Source organism: Leiobunum rupestre, chromosome 11 (assembly GCF_980474605.1).
Source record: "Leiobunum rupestre chromosome 11, qqLeiRupe1.1.hap1, whole genome shotgun sequence".
Lineage (NCBI taxonomy): Eukaryota > Metazoa > Arthropoda > Arachnida > Opiliones > Sclerosomatidae > Leiobunum > Leiobunum rupestre.
In genome coordinates this window covers 44,134,710-44,154,018 of record NC_143394.1, presented here as the reverse complement: position 1 = coordinate 44,154,018, position 19,309 = coordinate 44,134,710, and the positions used below count along the sequence as shown (strand labels likewise).

The window sequence follows — 19,309 nt, the reverse complement described above, 5'->3', positions numbered from 1 at the left end:
TTTAATCATGATTAAATCAGATTTAAACATTTTAATCAGATTTAATCATTTAATCATGATTAAATCAGATTTAAACATTCTAATCATGATTAAACGTGATTTAATCAACTTAATCGTGATTAAATTGAATTTAATCAAAATAATCACGATTAAATCGGATTTAGTCTTTTGAGGGGTGCGTCGTTAATCAAGGAAGAGACCTGCCCCTCGGTTCTTCATCACTTTTGGTAGTTTGACAGATTTATTTTAGTCAATTTCCATTGATTTAAGACGATTGTAGTCAAAACTTATTTAATTTAAGTAAATATTGCTCTTTTTATCCAATTTCGTTCATTTTAGTCAATACAATTAATTCAACACGATTTTAGTCAATTTCATTTATTTAACCCCAATTCCGGTTATTTAACCAAATTTTTTTCATTTTATTCAATTTTAATCATTTTTAGCGGCGATTTTGGCTGTTTTACCCAAATTTAGTCTTTTCATCCAAAATTTTATCATTTTACCCAATTATAGCCGATATTAGTTGTTTTAACACAATTGCACCCAATTTTTGTCATTTGGACGAATTTTGATTATTTTACCCAAATTTTATCATTCTACCCAATTTTGGTCTTTTTTACCCAATTTTGGTCAATTTATCCAATTTTTGACGATTTTAAAAAAAAATTATTTGACAAAACCATATTTAGGTCAAATTTGGCAAATATTCCTTTATTTTTCAAAAAAAAATTTTTTTTTTTTTTTAAGAAAAATCATATGTATTTTTTTAACAAATTTTTACAAAATAGCAAAAAACACCCGTATACACATTATGGTAAGGAAAACAGAACGTCTTCCAAAGAAGAACCCGACGGAAAAGTATCCAGAATTGAGGCGGCGTTCCCACGTTCGATAGCGACTGCTATGCGTTGAATGAGAAACACACCCGTCAAATGACGAATCTTCCGACCGATGGCATGAACCAAACCGAGACCCTCCTTGCCAAATGAACCCAGGGTTTCGACCGCAAATTTATTGAAATTTTCTCAATTTTACCCAAACTTGATGAATTTCATCCAAAATAGTTCAAATTTAGCATTTTAGTTGAGATTTGAAATTTTTTTTTTTTGAATTTTCGAGAAATTTTCACCGAGAAAATCCCATGCTTTTTTCAATGCAGATTTTTTCATTTTAAGTTGTCAAAAACGTTTTCGGTTGCCATAGCAAAACGGAAGCCCAGCTTAACTTTCCCTTGGTGAAAATTCATGTTACCCCAAGGTCTACATACCCCCGAGTTTCATCAAAATCAGTGATTAACACCTCGTTAGTGTACCTACGCAAGGTTCCTGGAAAAATCTCTTATGGTACCTATACGTACATTAATTTTCGTAAATTTGTAAGTTCTGATGTAAGGGATGTACATGCGAAGTACCGAAGGAATTAATGTAAATTGATAGACTGGAATTCAGTCGTAGAAATAAGTAAATAACCACTCATTTGTTAAGTGTTATCGGTACACAAAAAGTTATCATAATTAGTTTTAATTTTTTCGTCGCGTACCCATTTTACCTAAAAATTGCACCACTTGCTTAAAAAAAATTGATAATTAACGTGGTCGGATTTGAAAAAAATGTGGTGGAGGGGGCCCCATAGTTTGGGGGGGGGACTCCAAATGGTTGACCTACCTCCCCAAAAATCCTGGCGCCGCTACTGCGGATAGTCCCCGAACCTTTTACCTGCAGTTGTCAGAGCTCCGCAACGACCTTGAAAGAAAAACCGATCGCCGATACCATTTGAGTAAAAACTCTCTGTATGTGGGGCTTCCTTACGGCAATACGTGTCCAGACTGTTCTGATTTGCCAGTTCAGAGGTCCAGTCCATTTGCGCTTAATCTGGAACCCCTTTCTCAACTTTCTTACGCCACTCGCTTTAGCCCCGGCTCTGTTAGTGTCCTGGCCGTAAAGTTGGTCTAGGTAGGTCATCCTTCGAAACCATTTAGTTGGCGTTCCAGTCAGGTATCTGTTGTCAAATACCCGTGTTGCCAATCTGTCCTGATCCATACAAAGGAGTCTGCCTAAGTAATTGAGTTTACTTTTTGCCTTACGTTCTCCGAAGGAGGACGACGGTAGTTAACCTTTCACGCAAACGTTTGATGAAATTTCCTCCTACCGCTGTCAGGCCTACCCTATGTTGCAGTGAATGAATGAATGCATGAATTGGTCCCTTTTTACATCAATCTATTACAATGTGTGTTTTGTTTCACATTTTTAAGATTAAAAAATATATACCAATACAAAATTAGAAAACACATAAACGTAAAATTAAGAATTTTAATCAACACTACAATTAAAATGAAAATTAAAATTGAAATTATTATTCTTATTAATTATTATTATTTTTTTTTAACTTTTCAGTCGGAATATTGTTTACGATAAATTTTGATGTGGTGCAGTTCGTTCAGGTATTCCTCCTCGAGCACCTGTCACACTACCAGGCCTTAAGAATGTCCTTGGTGGTTGCTAGATAGAGGGTAGTGTGGTCCTCGCGACCGGCTCAGAGTTACGGTGTCTGGTATAACTTCCTCTTGTGGGCAGAGTGGGCAGGTGGGCATGAATGAATGAATATTTATTAGCTCAATGTAATGTACAAATCCCTTTTAAAACATGGACGAATCCATTTCTGGATCCGGGAGCGCACCAGTGTCCAGGGAGAAGTAAATTTACAGGGTTTGACCTACTAACGCCATCTCTAGTATCTATGTAGATCTACGTTTAACCGTACTGCGCCGTTAAAAATAACGAAAAGAAATGTTCGACGTAAAATAATTAAATTAAAGCATTTTAAAGCCAGTGGGATTTCAAGCTACGGTTATAATTGAGGAAATAATAATTAAATCTGGTCGTACAACATTTGAGCTTGTAGCGACGAGCGAGGAGAATCATATTGACGAAAGCGGGCGCTGGAAGGATTTTCAGCGAACACGGCCGGGGGGGGGGGAGGGTCGTCGTCGTTATATTTGTGCTATAAGACACATGTTGGAATAGCGAACGATATACGCGTCCAATCGAAGGGAGAAATCCGGGGACACGCCTCTTTTCGGGCGCGACGATAGCGACGCCACCTAGCGGCGGTCCGAGGAACCGAGCCTCGTCCCAATCTGCTCTCTTCGTCTTTCAGTTCGAAGATTCGAAAGGCGCTGTCTGGCTCGTCTCCGAAACTAGTCTTTAAGCCGTTTTTTGTCGCGAGAGACCAGACGATTAGTTCTGTTTATCGCTGGTTCTTTCTTTCCGTCGCGTTTCCAACTTTACCCGTTGTATTACTTTCATCCCCGTTCCAGGGGTTGTTTACGGTCTCGTTACTTCGACGTTTTCTCAGTTTTTGGGGAAAGAAAAGTCAAAGAGAATGTCGGTAGGCGTTGGGCTCGCTACAGGACCTTGGAACAAGCGTAAAGTGAGACTTTAAATCTATTAAACGTTTGTTTTTAGCAGTTGAAACCCAGCAGTTCGTCGTTACTTCGTAACTAACCTTACTGTTAAAGGGAGAAATCCTATCGTGGATAAGTTACGAAGTTGCGAACGAGCGTCTCTTTTCATCCTAGCGAAAGCACGTTGCATTTTGCCTTTTTATGTTTGGTCGTTTTTTTTGCGTTGTCTGTTTTCGGTCGCGTCAGCCAGTTTCTCAGTTTCTTCGCTCTGATAAAAGAGGGATATAAATCTCTTCTTTCTTGCAAGGCAAGATGAATTGTTTTTACCCCTACCAAGACGCTGTTTCTTCTGGTGGTTCTATATTAACTGGGATGGCTTTGGAACTCTATCCGTTCACTCAACTTCGCGGCCATTAGTTTCGCGTCCCTTAGAGTTGCATTTTCTTTTCATCCCTAACAAATGACTTTATTTGCATACGCTTGTATGCCAAATGTTCTTAAGAAAGGATAAAACATAGTTATAAAATCGCTGCCCAACTTTTTCTAAAGGGAGCCACAGATTTCTTTAAGAGGCCATATTTTCTTAAAATGTTTATCAGTACACAGTATTAAATAATAATCTTAATAGTGAGGACGGTAGCGAATCAGACTGTTGGGAGGTGAAAAACTGACTTGGTTTCCAAAACTGCCCGATTCGCGAAATGTTAGCCGAAACTATTATATTAGAGAAAACAATTTGTTCTTAAAAAAGTCCACAACTTTCAATTTCGCCAACTATATCTCATTCTCCGTTACGTGAATTCGGGTTGTATTTGCATCATTTTAATACATAATCAAGAACCAAATTGATCGTGGATTTGGTACTTGTTGATTAGATTATGTTTAGTGGATGATGGGTTTTGAATCAAAATATGTAAAACAATCCATCTTCCGTTAAATCAAGACTCCGATTTTCTTTGAGATTGCGAATGTTATTCAAAAGTATATAATATTATTTTAAGCAACCCCGGATAATGCAAATTCGGAGCGTGATGCTTTCTCGCATTATATTTTGTGAAGATAGCGACCACCCGTAACGATATTTGACCTCCCCGTTTGTCATTTTCCATAATCAACAATTCACCGAAAGCGCCGTTCCCACTGCCACGAGTCCCCCTCGATTCTCGCTTCTTTGTCAGACTGAGATAGTTGCCAAGGCGGCCAGTGGTAAAACGCTAAATCCCCGCGGCAGAGCGAACCAGACTTATAGCGCATTTTTTATCCATATATATTAACGATCATTTTTCGAAAACGATTTGGTTTGGAACTTTGCTATCGCTTATTTTCCTCCCTATAGATCAATAAAATTGAAACGCGAAGGGTCAGCTGGCGGGTCAGCCAAAGGCAGTCCGAACTCTATTGGCCTTCGGAGGGAACTCTCGTCTGACCTTCAATTTAGCCGTAGATAGAAATAAGCTATCATATAAAACGTTTTGTCGCCTCTAATGCTTTTCATATCTCGCTGGAAACGGGGGAGCTACGCTATTACGAGCCGCACTTGTACACTGGCGCTCCGAGCGGGGCACGGTAATGAAGGAGCTGGGTATCGCATGCAAATTGACCATTTATGTTCTAGTATGTTCAATTTGATGGATTGGCCTTAAGAAGAGTCGTCTCCCCAGCCACCCAGCCACCCTAACACCGCGCTAGCTCGTTATTTTTACAGACCCCTCTTGGCATTCGTTTCCCACGGGTCAGCCACCTCTGAACCTTTCTAAAGCAAAATCACGGATTAGATGGGGTACCGCGTCCGTATCCCCTGAGACTTCGTATTACCAGAAGCGTATAATATATCTCTGGAAGATGAATATTCATCACCAAGCGATAGAGACCGACTGAAAAAATGTCCCAACCAAACCAACATACGGGGAACCTCTTTCGAGCAGAGACTAAATATCATCTACAAAAAGGGTTACTCGCGGCTGAGACTTTATCCCGGGTTTTCATTCACGTAACCACCACTGCTTTTGCAGTTAGCGAAGTATACTTAAACATTGGTCAGTTGTTGTCTAGGGGTGTGAATATTTATTGGCTTATACTAAACTGAAAACGAGGATTCGAGAGTACCAAAATATTTAATAATAAAAATAAAAAGTAGAATTAAAATGAAATGTTACGAAAACAAACATAATTGGACGTACTTCCCTTCGCGACTTAAATACACTATTAATCGCGCAATATGTATAACACGCAGCAAATGGGACACCAGGGATTATTTACATTATTCATTCGTCTCAACTCTCTCGTTGCACCACGACCTTCTCCTGTTTTGGAGGGAATTTCGGCCCTTTTTCTAGGGACCCTCATCATGTTACCATTCTCAAGCTAACTACACACAACTCGCCCACGCATCTTTTTTAAATGAGTCCTTTACGCAAAGTATAATTTTAGTGGCAATATTTGGTCTCTATTGGATTCATGGTGCACTCTTGGATGCAGTGGCGTACTTTTAACTGTACTAAATTTCCACCCCTTCTAGACCCCTCTTAATATTCACATACTTCAACCCCCCCCCCCCCCTTGACGAATTTCTGGCTACGCCACTGCTTGGATGTCCGAAGATCTAACGTCAACGCGGTTTACAAACATCACAGATGGGTAACACAAGATGGGACGCAACAGTAAAACAACGCTTAAAATTAAAAAAATAACACTGGTAATGGTTCTCGCATGGCACTCTCAGTCATAAAAAGGGGGTGACTAAACGCGGTTACAATTAAAAAAGAACATTTCAATAAAAGAATAGAGAGAAGCTTCGCTATCTTGGACAAAGACTTGCAGCTGCACACCAGCCCATAAACTCTCACTCGGCGACCAGCGCCTTTGATTCGAGCATCTGGAATCCATTACGCGAAAAGTTATCCCAATGAGCTTATGCCTACCATAAATGTTTTTATATTATAGAGATATAGAAACAGATTTTAGTTATAAAACCATTTGGCAGCTAATTTTAGCGCTACAGGTTAAATATGCTGATGAACGTGGCAGCCCCGCAAAAGAAGGAAACCATTCGATTGCCAAGGCTTAGTTTTAAGTCCTAAGTCAAACCTTATAATTTCAAGAAATAATTTGACGCAAAGTTTTCTTATTTAGTATATTTTTTGATACTGGTTGGTCTCTGCGAAAAATGATAATTATATTGGTAATCTCTCAAATTTTTTACGTTGTGGTGCGGAAGATTTGTGGAAAATATCAATACCTCAGCGGCCAGCGGCAGCAACTCAACTTTGCCGTGTTAAGGTCCAGTGAAAACTGAGCTATCTATAACTATAAGTCTTAAAGTTTGTCCTTTTATTTATTTGTATGTAATGTTCCTAATAACTCGAGAACGGTTAATTTAGCTTTGAAATTTTAACTCAATGTTCAGGGCCTAATTTCAAACTAAACGCGCCTAATTCCAAATACCTGACATGGTCATTAATCTAATTCAATTTTATTTTTATTTTACTCGACTTTGGACTTTCGCCTCTTTGCTTCCCTTATCTATATTTTCGGCTGGTCTCGGCTTTCAGTTTTTTCCTCGAGTTCCACCCCTTTGCTTCCCTTATCTATATACCGGGTGGTTCCGACTTGCACCGCTTTACTTCCCTTATCTATATTTCGGATCTATTTTTTTTTAAAGTCGCGTGGTCGCGCCGTTATTTGTTTTAAAACGTTACCCGGTTTGTTTTCCTCCCTTGAGTTCCTTGCGCCCGTCCCGACCTTTAAACCTTTTAAACGGGTTAGTGTGAAATTCGAAGAAGGGGAATTACTGTGAAAGAAAGGGACTTTGTAGAACGGGAGGTTTAGTTGGGATTTTTAAGTAGTTCAGGACTTTTTTTTGCTACAGCGTTTACCTTTCTTACGTACAAATCAGATATAATTCATTAAAACTAAGACCCGGGTATTAAAGGTATTAAGGTGGGGTGGCGGAGTGGTTAGCACTTTCGCCTCGCAGAAAGAGGAGCCGGGTTCGATCCCAACTTGTGGCACTGGGTGAAAGCTCGGAACAACTCCTTATGCGTTGAGTTTGCAAGTTATCTCCCCACTGGTTTAAGGGGTTTTAAACCGAGATCTTCGGTTTCCCCTTCCATAAATAAAAACTTGACGAGGTTAACGGTAATAGTTAGTGTAGGGAGCTGTTGGCTCGCGTGGCTTGCAGGGCTTGCCACCACCCTCCTACGCATTGTAACCCGGCCACCTGAATTAAAGGCTTCAAAAGTCACTCGATGTCTTAGGCCTAGGGTGGTGCCTTGGGTATTAGCCTAGCTGATTATTATTGTTATTAGCTAGTAGTTTATAAACGAGAAATTATATCTATGCAGTGTAAATTTTACATTATATCGTCAAGCTGTAAAAAAATGTCCCCCTCGTTGTACGCTTCCGCGCGAAAATCGCTCCCATTGGAAACTGCCTCGAGCCCGCGAAGGCCCACGTTTCTTTTGTGAGAAAAATTTGTGTTATTGCAACGGATAGGTGGAGGGAGGCTTGCGCCTGGAGCGGAAATGAAGGGGAACTGTCGGCTGGCAGTGCGTGAAGGGAAACGTTACCCAGAAGTCCTTGCGGTTAGGTATTCTGGAAGGCCTTCGGCGTCGTTCGTTACGGAAGGAGGAAAGCCTACCCTAAAGGTACGCAACTTGCCTGTCCATGCTTCACTCCTGCTTCACTCCTGCTTCACTCCTGCAAGGGTGGCTTAAGTGTTTGTAAATGTTGCAGATGAGGGTGAGGGCTCTCTACCGAGAGAAGTAATATCAGAAGCTTATAATATATCTCTGTTGAGATAAGTATACGTGTAGACCATCAAAATGAAACCTGAACCTTCGCAGGCTCGACCCAGATTCCATTGCGAGCGAATTTCCCGCCAAACCACTCAAAATTTACCACCCGTGTAACTTTTCATAACCATGTCGAATGTTAAAATTACACTGCGTAGAAATATGGATTTGGGTACATTTGTTCGAATTTCATTCGTCCGAACGGTGGTACAAATGTCCGAATGCTGGAAAACAGGATCGTATGTCCGAAAACGTATTTCATTTGCCCGAAAAATTTATCACAACTTTTGTTGGTGATTTAGTCGTTCAATTTATATTAACTTTACTGGCGAATTTCATTTGTTCGAATAATCGTTTGTCCGTTTTTTCGAACATTAGGAATTGGTTGTTTTTTTTTAAATATTGTTAATATAAGAAAATAGTAACATTAACGTGAACCTAACCTAACCTAACCTACATGTAATCTAAAATATCCACAACATTCAACGCAATTCCCACTTACTATATCCTGACCAAAAAAACAGCAATAAGAAATACTAATTTAGCGACAGAATTCGGACAAGTGATGCTACCGATTCGGACGAATGAAACAAACAAGTTGTCCAATTCGAACAATTGAAACATTTTTTATTTCGGCGGTTCGGACGAATGAAATTCGAACATTTGTTCCACCGTTCGGACGAATGAAATTCGAACATTTGTTCCACCGTTCGGACGATTGAAATTTGAACAAATGTACCTACCCCGAAATATGTACTAAATCAATAAATAATTTTCTCGATGTAATAATTTTAGGTTGAATTTCTCTCCGAACTATGTTTTTTTACGTAATAGATATCTTATAACTTCAGGTAATACTTTAACAGAAATTTAAATTATTTTAAGATAAAAATTTCAATTTTTAAAATATTTTTAATTACTTTTTGTTCTTAGTTTTATTATTGACCATATCAATTTTAAAAGTTATTTAATTATATTAGTAAGGGGTATGTGGTATTTGTTACATAATTTAGGAATTGTGGTCTTTTCAATTGTTGCTCTTGGTTACGAGTGGGAGGAGGAGTGTCGGGTAAATTGATTTTATGCCTTACGTCATTTCTGAATAAAGATTTTAAAGAAATTTAAAAAAAAAACTAGAAAAAGTAAGGTACTTAAAATTTAAAATTCCATCTGTAACATGAGATATTTGAAGAAATAAGTTACACTGAACGAGGCTTTAACTTTTAAACGTAAAATTTTATCTGACACTAAAATAATGAAATAATTGAAATTTGAGCAGATATATGAATTATTATATTTTTATTATATAATTCGCATTCAAATCCTACGAATATACAAAGATCACGGTCAAGCACGTAGATATAGAAAGTCTAAGGGGGGGGACGGGTTATAACACAACCAGATTAAATCGCGAGCGCAGCAAGCGCGAAATGTTTCGTTAGCAATAACGCATATTTAAAGTACTGGCTAGACTCGGGACGAGTGACACTGATATTTCCGCACGTGTATCAAACGAAGTTTTTTAATACATTTATTAATATATTTAATATATTAATATATTTTACTGTGCTGCGTTGCGGATATTTCAATTCATTTTTACGTCTTACTGTTTATTTCTTAATGTTGCGCTCCTTTCGTAAGAAAGGAATCGAGTCCTAAGGGGGAGTTTTGAACCCCCTAAACCCCCCCCCCTTATATACGTCCTTGATCACGGTGCCAAAGCCGAAAATGTTTAATCAAACCCCAACTCTTCGTAATCAAACTTCCTCTTGATTTTCAATCAAACCTTCAGAGGTAAAAGCTTTAATTTCGATATAAATCCGTCACAGCGTTTGTTTTTGATAATTTGAATATAATATACGTTAGAAATACCGTGATTACTTTATATAATGAGCGTTTTAGACCCCGACGCCCGCGAAATTTTGACCGGTGGCGGCGTTGAATCAAAATTTATCGGCGGCGTTTATATGAAATTTTGTTTTCATTGTAGGACGTTTAATCAATCCCTTTTCTAGGACATTCGTTGAAATGTGATAAAGGAAGAGCTAACATTTTTGTTACAGCTGCAAAGAGACTGATATTAACGGTAAATCAGGTAGCCCTGTTTAAAAATATTATAAACCGTCGGCGGCGCGCCGAGAAAACATCGGCGGCGTCGGCGCTAAGAAATGATCGTCGTCGGCGTCTTCGGGGTCCAAGGTTTTTAAAAATCGTGCATACACTAGTGTTCGGAATTGTTTATTCATTATCCAGAAATTTTCCGATTTATTTAAAAAAACGTTGGTAAAACGAATATCACTTTAACTTATTTAATTATGTTTTTTACGCAACCAAGCATTAATTTGAATAAAAGTGGTATTTATTTAAATAATTTGCAATTATTTTCGACTACTCCTACGCATTAAAATAATTGAAAAAACAAAAATACCACTATTGCGTAGGGAAAGGATAAAAGTATTTAATTTAAAATACGATTACACGACATGTTTCGAAAACCATTCGGTTTCATCGTCAGATTTGCTAATGGAGAAATTTACAAATATTCATAAATCTATCAGCCCTAGCGGAACATGTCCAAAACAACCCAAATCACGTTATACAATTCGAAAAAAGCAATATTATCTGTAAATTGAACAATTATTTTAAACTAAACTTACGAGAGTCGTTGGAAATTCTGTACGAAAAGAAACAAAATGAGGTTTTCAACAGAGATGACGGCCCAGGTAGTTTTTTAGCTGCATTATGGAATTAAACCCCTACCTCCTCCCAATCTTTATTGTATAACTAAAACCCCTCCCCCCTTAAAATAGTTTCCCTCATAATTTTTAATCTTTAATTTTTTGTACCCCCTAGCGATAGATTTATGAATATTTGTAAATTTCTCCATTAGCACACCTGACGATGAAACCGAATGGTTTTCGAAACATGTCGTGTAATCGTATTTTCAATTAAATACTTTTATCCTTTCACTACGCAATAGTGGTATTTTTGTTTTTCAATTATTTTAATAATTGTTTGTTTTATTTAAATAATAGGTTTATTCACCTTCGATTATTTAAACATTTTACAATTTTTATTCAACTATTGGTTATTTAAATAAATATTATTTAAATATCGCCGAGCTTATTTTATTCATGGATAAAAATTAATCGACTGCCGAACACTACCATACACTACTTGCTCGGGGTCTAGAGCGTTTCGCGCCAGTACAAAGATGACACTTGGCGCCATCTTCCGTCAAAATAGGGTGTAACGGCGCGTTCCATTTCATCGTAACCCGACATGGAATGGATTTGACCTAAGCAAGCGAAACAATGATACGGTTTTTTTAAAGGACGTATTTTAACAGTGAAGATTAAATTGGTAACGGCGCTGATCGCGTACTACCGGATAAATTATCCTCATCAAGTGCCTGCTTGATAAAAACGTGCGGCGATAAAGGGTTAAAGAAACGCCGTTAAATATCTTCTTCATTCTCAAGGAATTTAATTTCGTCGACATTCCTCGACGTGGAAAGCGAGGCTCTGCTCTGTCATTAACCGCCGTTGTATTTGCTGCGGGCGCGATTGTCCGCTTCGGGACGCGTTTTTCCTTCAAGTGATGCCGGGATGGGATGGGAAGGAGCTCTTGTTGCGTAAATGAGGAGTGACTCAGCGTCCTGTCTGCCTCTCGCTATCCGTGTGAAAAAAGGAAATGGCCAATTAACGCCGGGATAATATATTCTTTTCTTTCTTTATTCGTCTATGCGAATCTCGTACGAATTAACCATTGTGTAATTTGCTGTAACAGATGAAAATGAAGCTTCTTCATTGTAGAAATTATGTCCCATTTTTTAACCGCAGTCGAACGAAAACGGTCCGTTTTTCCCAGGGCTAATTAGGGGCACTTAAAATGTCTTCTTTTAAAGGGAAAATAACCTCAGGTATTTGGTGTGGAACACCAACGTTCGCGGCTCTGACCGCTCATTGCTTTTGGCTTTGAAAATGTTTGGCGCCACTGTACAGGGTAATTTGAAACAAGTTGGCAAGCCAAAATATACCTTTCCTCGGAAGAATTGTCCCTAGTGGTATTAATTTCTCGAGATAACCCTTAAAGATATATCTCCGCAATTTAGAGTTATTTGTTAAAAATATTAACCCATTTCTATCCCGCCCGGTATAAAATTTTAATTATAATTAAAATAATTGAGACGAAACGACCAATTTTAATTTATTCAGAATATCATAAGTTAAGTAGTTACAACAGTAAGTTAGACGTACTATAACAATGCACAATTGAATTAAACCCTTTTACAGAACAAGTTTATCAGTTAAATATAATACGAAGCAAATTTTAATGAAATATCTACAGAGGCTTTTTGGAATTACTCGCTTACGAAATACTTGCCGCATCTTTAACGCTCATTTTATTTCAACACTCGCCCTTGATGAAGATACCGTAGATATCTGGTAGTGGACGACTCGTTCACTTCCTGTTGACGTTGTGACGCATACCACATGAAAAAGACCAATGCCGTCCAATTTCCAATATCATATAATGACTCGCACACCCAAGAAATCATTGACTGCGTTAGAAATCGTAGATATCCAAATATCCACACCAAATGTATTTACAAGAAGCAAAAACCTTACCATCAACAAAGCACAGAGAGCCACTTGACTAACCGCCAGCTTTTAAAGCAATTAACGTTAAATTATCTCCTTTGAATTAACAGAACTATATATAGGTCGTTAAGAAAGTGGACCACCCACAGGGTCTACCCTTTAACCCTCTAATCTCGGCTGACTGCGCTAAAACAAGATTTAACCTTTAAAAAATACCAGATTAGGCCTTCATAAATTCATTAATAAAAAAAGACTTTATTACCTATTATGCTTACGATGCCTGTCTTAATTTCAGTGGATCTAAGCAGCTATCGGTGGTTCTGTGGTAGAGCGCTCGACTGCCAAGCCGAATGGTCTGGGTTCGAAACCTGGGTGGCGCATTTGTTTTTAATCAATAGAGAAACGCTAAATTAGAATTTCTTCGATGCAATAATTTCAATTTCAATTCTATTTCAATTAAACCAAAATTTCGTACTCTATTAAATACGCTTCCGATAAAGCTGAAGGTCTAATTTTCAATAAGGCGTAACAAGTGTCGGTGGTTCTGTGGTAGAACGTCCGCCTGTCAATCAGGAGGTCTCGGGTTCAAATCCCGCCCGATGCGATCGCAAATTGATACTAAGACGAATACCGTGTACAACTGGTGGAAACCCTGCCATTGGACGTTGAGAGGTAGCATTACACTCAGCACTCGGTCCGTCCCAAAGTCATTAAGAAGAAGTTGGAGAGAAAACGCCCATATAAACACAACAGACTCAACATGCACATCCATCAGAACACAAACACAACAAATTCAACACTCACAACCTACGCATAAACATTACAAAAACGTAAAACACCAAACCGTCACGACGGTGAGCGAAAAAACACCATCCAAACCAAACCGCAAATGCATCCGTTAACGCTCACCGTCGCACGGTGGTTTTGCCAACCCTTTGAGAAACTGCGTACGCAGTGATTACACTTTGCACCGAAAATGCGAACGCGTTCGCAGTCCTGACAGACAGACACACCCACAGACCCACACACAGACCCACCCACAGACCCACCCACAGACAGACACGGTCGTTGTATAACCCCTCCTAGGGGACTTTGTCCCCTCGGAGAGGTAAAAATGAAGGAGTCTTCCATAAATATTGCTTTACAGGACAGTTATATTCCCTTTAAGCTAGCTAGTTTAAACTAAAATTCCGGAATGGTTCGATAGCACTAGCGAGTTAGCTTGGTGAGACGTACGTCTCCAAAATAATATATTGACCAGAAGTTCACTTGGGATTAGTTATCGTACGGTGGCACGAAAATCTTTAAGTAAAGTTGGAAACTGGTTTTCAGAAGTAAAGTCTGAAACGTGATCGGGGTGGGGTTCGAGGTCGGGGTAATGTTATCCCCGTATAAGTAAAGTTGAAAACTGGTTTTCAGAAGTAAAGTCGGAAACGTGATCGGGGTGGGGTTCGAGGTCGGGGTAATGTTATCCCCGTATAAGTAAAGTTGAAAACTGGTTTTCAGAAGTAAAGTCGGAAACGTGATCGGGGTGGGGTTCGAGGTCGGGGTAATATTATCCCCGGATAAGTAAAGTTAAAAACTGGTTTTCAGAAGTAAAGTCGGAAACGTGATCGGGGTGGGGTTCGAGGTCGGGGTAATGTTATCCCCGTATAAGTAAAGTTAAAAACTGGTTTTCAGAAGTAAAGTCGGAAACGTGATCGGGGTGGGGTTCGAGGGCGGGGTAATGTTATCCCCGTATAAGTAAAGTTGAAAACTGGTTTGCAGAAGTAAAGTCGGAAACGTGATCGGGGTGGGGTTCGAGGGCGGGGTAATGTTATCCCCGTATAAGTAAAGTTAAAAACTGGTTTTCAGAAGTAAAGTCGGAAACGTGATGGGGTGGGGTTCGAGGGCGGGGTAATGTTATCCTCGTATAAGTAAAGTTAAAAACTGGTTTTCAGAAGTAAAGTCGGAAACGTGATCGGGGTGGGGTTCGAGGTCGGGGTAATGTTATCCCCGGATAAGTAAAGTTAAAAACTGGTTTTCAGAAGTAAAGTCGGAAACGTGATCGGGGTGGGGTTCGAGGTCGGGGTAATGTTATCCCCGTATAAGTAAAGTTAAAAACTGGTTTTCAGAAGTAAAGTCGGAAACGTGATCGGGGTGGGGTTCGAGGGCGGGGTAATGTTATCCCCGTATAAGTAAAGTTAAAAACTGGTTTTCAGAAGTAAAGTCGGAAACGTGATGGGGTGGGGTTCGAGGGCGGGGTAATGTTATCCTCGAATAAGTAAAGTTAAAAACTGGTTTTCAGAAGTAAAGTCGGAAACGTGATCGGGGTGGGGTTCGAGGTCGGGGTAATGTTATCCCCGTATAAGTAAAGTTAAAAACTGGTTTTCAGAAGTAAAGTCGGAAACGTGATCGGGGTGGGGTTCGAGGTCGGGGTAATGTTATCCCCGTATAAGTAAAGTTAAAAACTGGTTTTCAGAAGTAAAGTCGGAAACGTGATCGGGGTGGGGTTCGAGGTCGGGGTAATGTTATCCCCGTATAAGTAAAGTTAAAAACTGGTTTTCAGAAGTAAAGTCGGAAACGTGATGGGGTGGGGTTCGAGGGCGGGGTAATGTTATCCTCGAATAAGTAAAGTTAAAAACTGGTTTTCAGAAGTAAAGTCGGAAACGTGATCGGGGTGGGGTTCGAGGTCGGGGTAATGTTATCCCCGGATAAGTAAAGTTGGAAACGTGATCGGGGTGGGGTTCGAGGGCGAGGTAATGTTATCCCCGAATAAGTAAAGTTGAAAACTGGTTTGCAGAAGTAAAGTCGGAAACGTGATCGGGGTGGGGTTCGAGGTCGGGGTAATGTTATCCCCGAATAAGTAAAGTTGAAAACTGGTTTGCAGAAGTAAGTCGGAAACGTGATCGGGGTGGGGTTCGAGGTTGGGGTAATGTTATCCCCGAATAAGTAAAGTTGAAAACTGGTTTGCAGAAGTAAAGTCGGAAATGTGATCGGGGTGGGGTTCGAGGTCGGGGTAATGTTATCCCCGAATAAGTAAAGTTGAAAACTGGTTTGCAGAAGTAAAGTCGGAAACGTGATCGGGGTGGGGTTCGAGGTCGGGGTAATGTTATCCCCGAATAAGTAAAGTTAAAAACTGGTTTGCAGAAGTAAAGTCGGAAACGTGATCGGGGTGGGGTTCGAGGGCGGGGTAATGTTATCCCCGAATAAATAAAGTTGAAAACTGGTTTGCAGAAGTAAAGTCGGAAACGTGATCGGGGTGGGGTTCGAGGTCGGGGTAATGTTATCCCCGAATAAGTAAAGTTGAAAACTGGTTTGCAGAAGTAAAGTTGGAAACGTGATCGAGGTCGTGGTAGTGTTATCCGCGGAAAAATACAGTTGGGATGGGACGTGATGGTGTTTGAGTGCCACTTCGATAAAATTATAAATTTACAACCTATTATAATCAGCTAGGCTAATACCCAAGGCACCACTTTAGGCCCAAGTCATCTAGCGACCTTTATTGCCATTAATTCAGGTGGCCGGGTTACAATGCGTAAAAGGGTGGTGGCAAGCCCTTCATGCCACGCGAGCCGACAGCTCCCTACACTAACTATTACCGTTAACCTCTACAAGTTTTTATGGGAAGGGGAAACCGAAGAACTTGGGGGAAAACCCCTTAAACCGGCGGGGAAAGAGCTTGCAAACTCTACGCGGTAGGAGTAGTTCCGAGTTTCGCACCCAGTTCCACAAGCTGGGATCGAACCAGGCTCCTCTCGCTGCGGGGTGAAAGCACTAACTAGTAACCACTCCGCCACCCCATCAAATTATACTTCAGAAACTCGTTAAACAAATACAATTTCTTAAACTTAAATCGAAAGAAAAGAAAACTTACATTACTTTAGCTGAAAAATATCAGAAGTTATTTATATTAACTTCTTAGCTAATAAATATCGCAATTTGCGTTGTTCTTAAGAACAATCAAGAATAAAATCAATTTTCCACAAACAAAGGGTTTCTCCTGACCAAAAAGTTATTATGATGAAATCGAAGCTTATTCATTCTAATGAGGAGGCGGGGTAGAAAATACTCGTAACGAAATATTGTAGAAACGAATGTTCTTTATAATCTCTGGCGCGGCTAGAAAACACGCGATAACTGCCGCCGATTCCCAAAATAAAACTCTTTCGACGAATGAATTCCCCGGGCTGCAATCTGAGAAAAGGGGCGAGCTGACAACGGCGGAAAAGGGAACTTACCAAATCCTTCTATAGCTGGGATGGCATCTTTGGCTGGAGGCTTTGCAAATGTCAAGGAACTTATTTCGCGGATATCGATCTCTCAACTTTTTTCCAAAAATTTATATTTTTCAACGCTTGAATGGCGGAAGGCAGCCGAAAACGGTCAAAAATATATTGTGAAACTTCAGAACGCTGACTCAGGTCGAATTTTCCACGCCGACCGCTGAGAGATCTCGTTAATGTGGGGACGAGAGGGGCCTGATTTGGGGGGGGAATCAACCCTCGCGCCGAAAGGTATATATCTTCATTAAAGTTAAAAGGAAAACCTCCCACCGACCGCGTAGTCCCCCCTCCCCAAATCATTGTCGCTTTTCAACACTGGCAATTTCTGCCTCCAACGTTAGCTAGACGTTCGTCGCGATATCATAACGTCGAATCAACATTATTTTTCTTTAAATGATCCATTTTTTTCCACTCTTCGAAGGCTATCTCTATTGAGAAATCGCACCCTCCCCTTGTCAATATTGGCAAATTCCATTCACGCTCCAGAGCTGTGTCGGATCGGTTTTCCATTTCTAATTTAGATTACACCACGAGAACAATCTCTCCCAGATGTATCTCTAAGATCTCTGAGCGTGTTAAGTTAAGTATCAAAACTTTTATTTGTTTGCTGTACAGTTTGGTACATCCCCTTTTAAAAGGGTTTCAAACTTCGAATACATAGACGGAACACTATAATTCCCACTTCGAAGGTCAATCTCTTTTATCTCTATTTGTTGGCTGAATGACTACCAGTTGACGTTGATACCGATAGATAACAATAAAGCGCCTTTGAAATCTCATATTTCAAGATAAGTACTTTACTAATTGTAAAAAGCAATTTTATATTCCCATTCAATAATTTGTCATTATTTTGCTGAAATAACCAACATTTTTCATTATGAAAGCGTTTTAATTTTCAGTGGGCCTTGGTCTCAATCAGAAGTTAGCCAGCAACGAGGTTTAGAGGGCTTTTAAAGGGAGTAGAAACTATCTCGAAAAATATTCTGCTTCACCCTAGTTTCTGTTAAAGGGAGTATGATCTTAAAAAAATTAGGGTGGGTAAACGAATTTAGAAGATATTGGCGCTAGTTAATTATGTTGAAAACCAATCTTATCGCGTTATAACAGACGATCTATCGATTTAGCTCATACTCACTTTAAACGTGATGGCAGAAAATTTAAATTAATTGATTTTTTAATTGGAAGTGACATCACAACCAAAAAAAATAGCGCTCTAAAATAAATAAAAAATTAGCAATAGGTTTAAGGTTTTAAGGTTTAAGGTTTTTTTTATTTTGCCGTCTCTTTATTTATACCAATATCATAAGTGTATAATATTGTAACATAAGTGTGACATTTCCTATTCTTCACATGAAAAAATTTTACTGAGAGCTATTCACAAGACAGACTGAATTACGGGCTTCGTCGCCGTTTTGGGTCAGCTGGCCTTTGACACCGCCTCGCTAGGGGGAGATTTTCTTCTGGTGATGACGCCACTTCGTTACTAGCTCTCAGTAAAATATTCCCCAAAGGGACAAACTTATGGAATAATATTATAGACTTATATTATCACGGCTCAAACCTTAACGCGTGTACTACTCCACCTGACTCTGTAAAATTCATAAATTACACCGCGTAAGGATATGTACAGTCCCGATCAAAAGATTCTGGCTGTTTTCTCTTGGCAGCCATTTTGTTTCTATTTTAGGTAGAGAAACGAATGAGGGCTTTTTAAAAAAGATTGCTTTCACGAAAATAATATGCAGTTAAAAATAATGCATTAGCTCCATTTCAGCACGGGCAAAGCCGGAAATAGCAAAACCCCTTCAAAATGACGTCACATTTTGCAAATCGGATACGTCGTCGTTTTGGGTCAGCTGGCCTGTGACACCGCCTCGCTAGGGGGAGATTTTCTTCTGGTGATGACGTCACTTCGTTACTAGCTCTCAGAAAAATATTCCCCAAATTGACCCACTTATAGAACAATATTATAGACTTATGCAATACGCATCGATTCGATATATAACATCCTCAAGATGACGACTTGTTGAACTCTAATTAGTTTGCATCTTCGTCCAATTTCAATTATAGGAATAATTTGGACGTTCTAAACGCCACGTTACGAAGTTGCAATTGACGATTAAAAATCATACAAAACTCTCCCTCTCTCTCTGGCAGCCCGTTTTATCCACTTTCTCATTTTCTGTAATCAGAAAATTTTGGGAGCGAAAAGGACTTGATGAATAGAACTGGTCGTAATTG

The 19,309-nt window shown here is 39.5% G+C and overlaps 1 protein-coding gene across 1 annotated transcript in view; it reads left to right on the top strand.

The window, feature by feature from the left end:
- The first annotated feature begins 3,164 nt into the window (after positions 1 to 3,164).
- The window catches only part of LOC149922950 (uncharacterized), a 45,613-nt gene continuing 29,468 nt past the window's right edge, over positions 3,165 to 19,309 (top strand). Inside the window, exon 1 of the mRNA XM_090162723.1 lies at positions 3,165 to 3,432. The gene's annotated coding sequence lies outside the window, so the exon portion shown is untranslated. The remainder of the gene's footprint in view (positions 3,433 to 19,309) is intronic.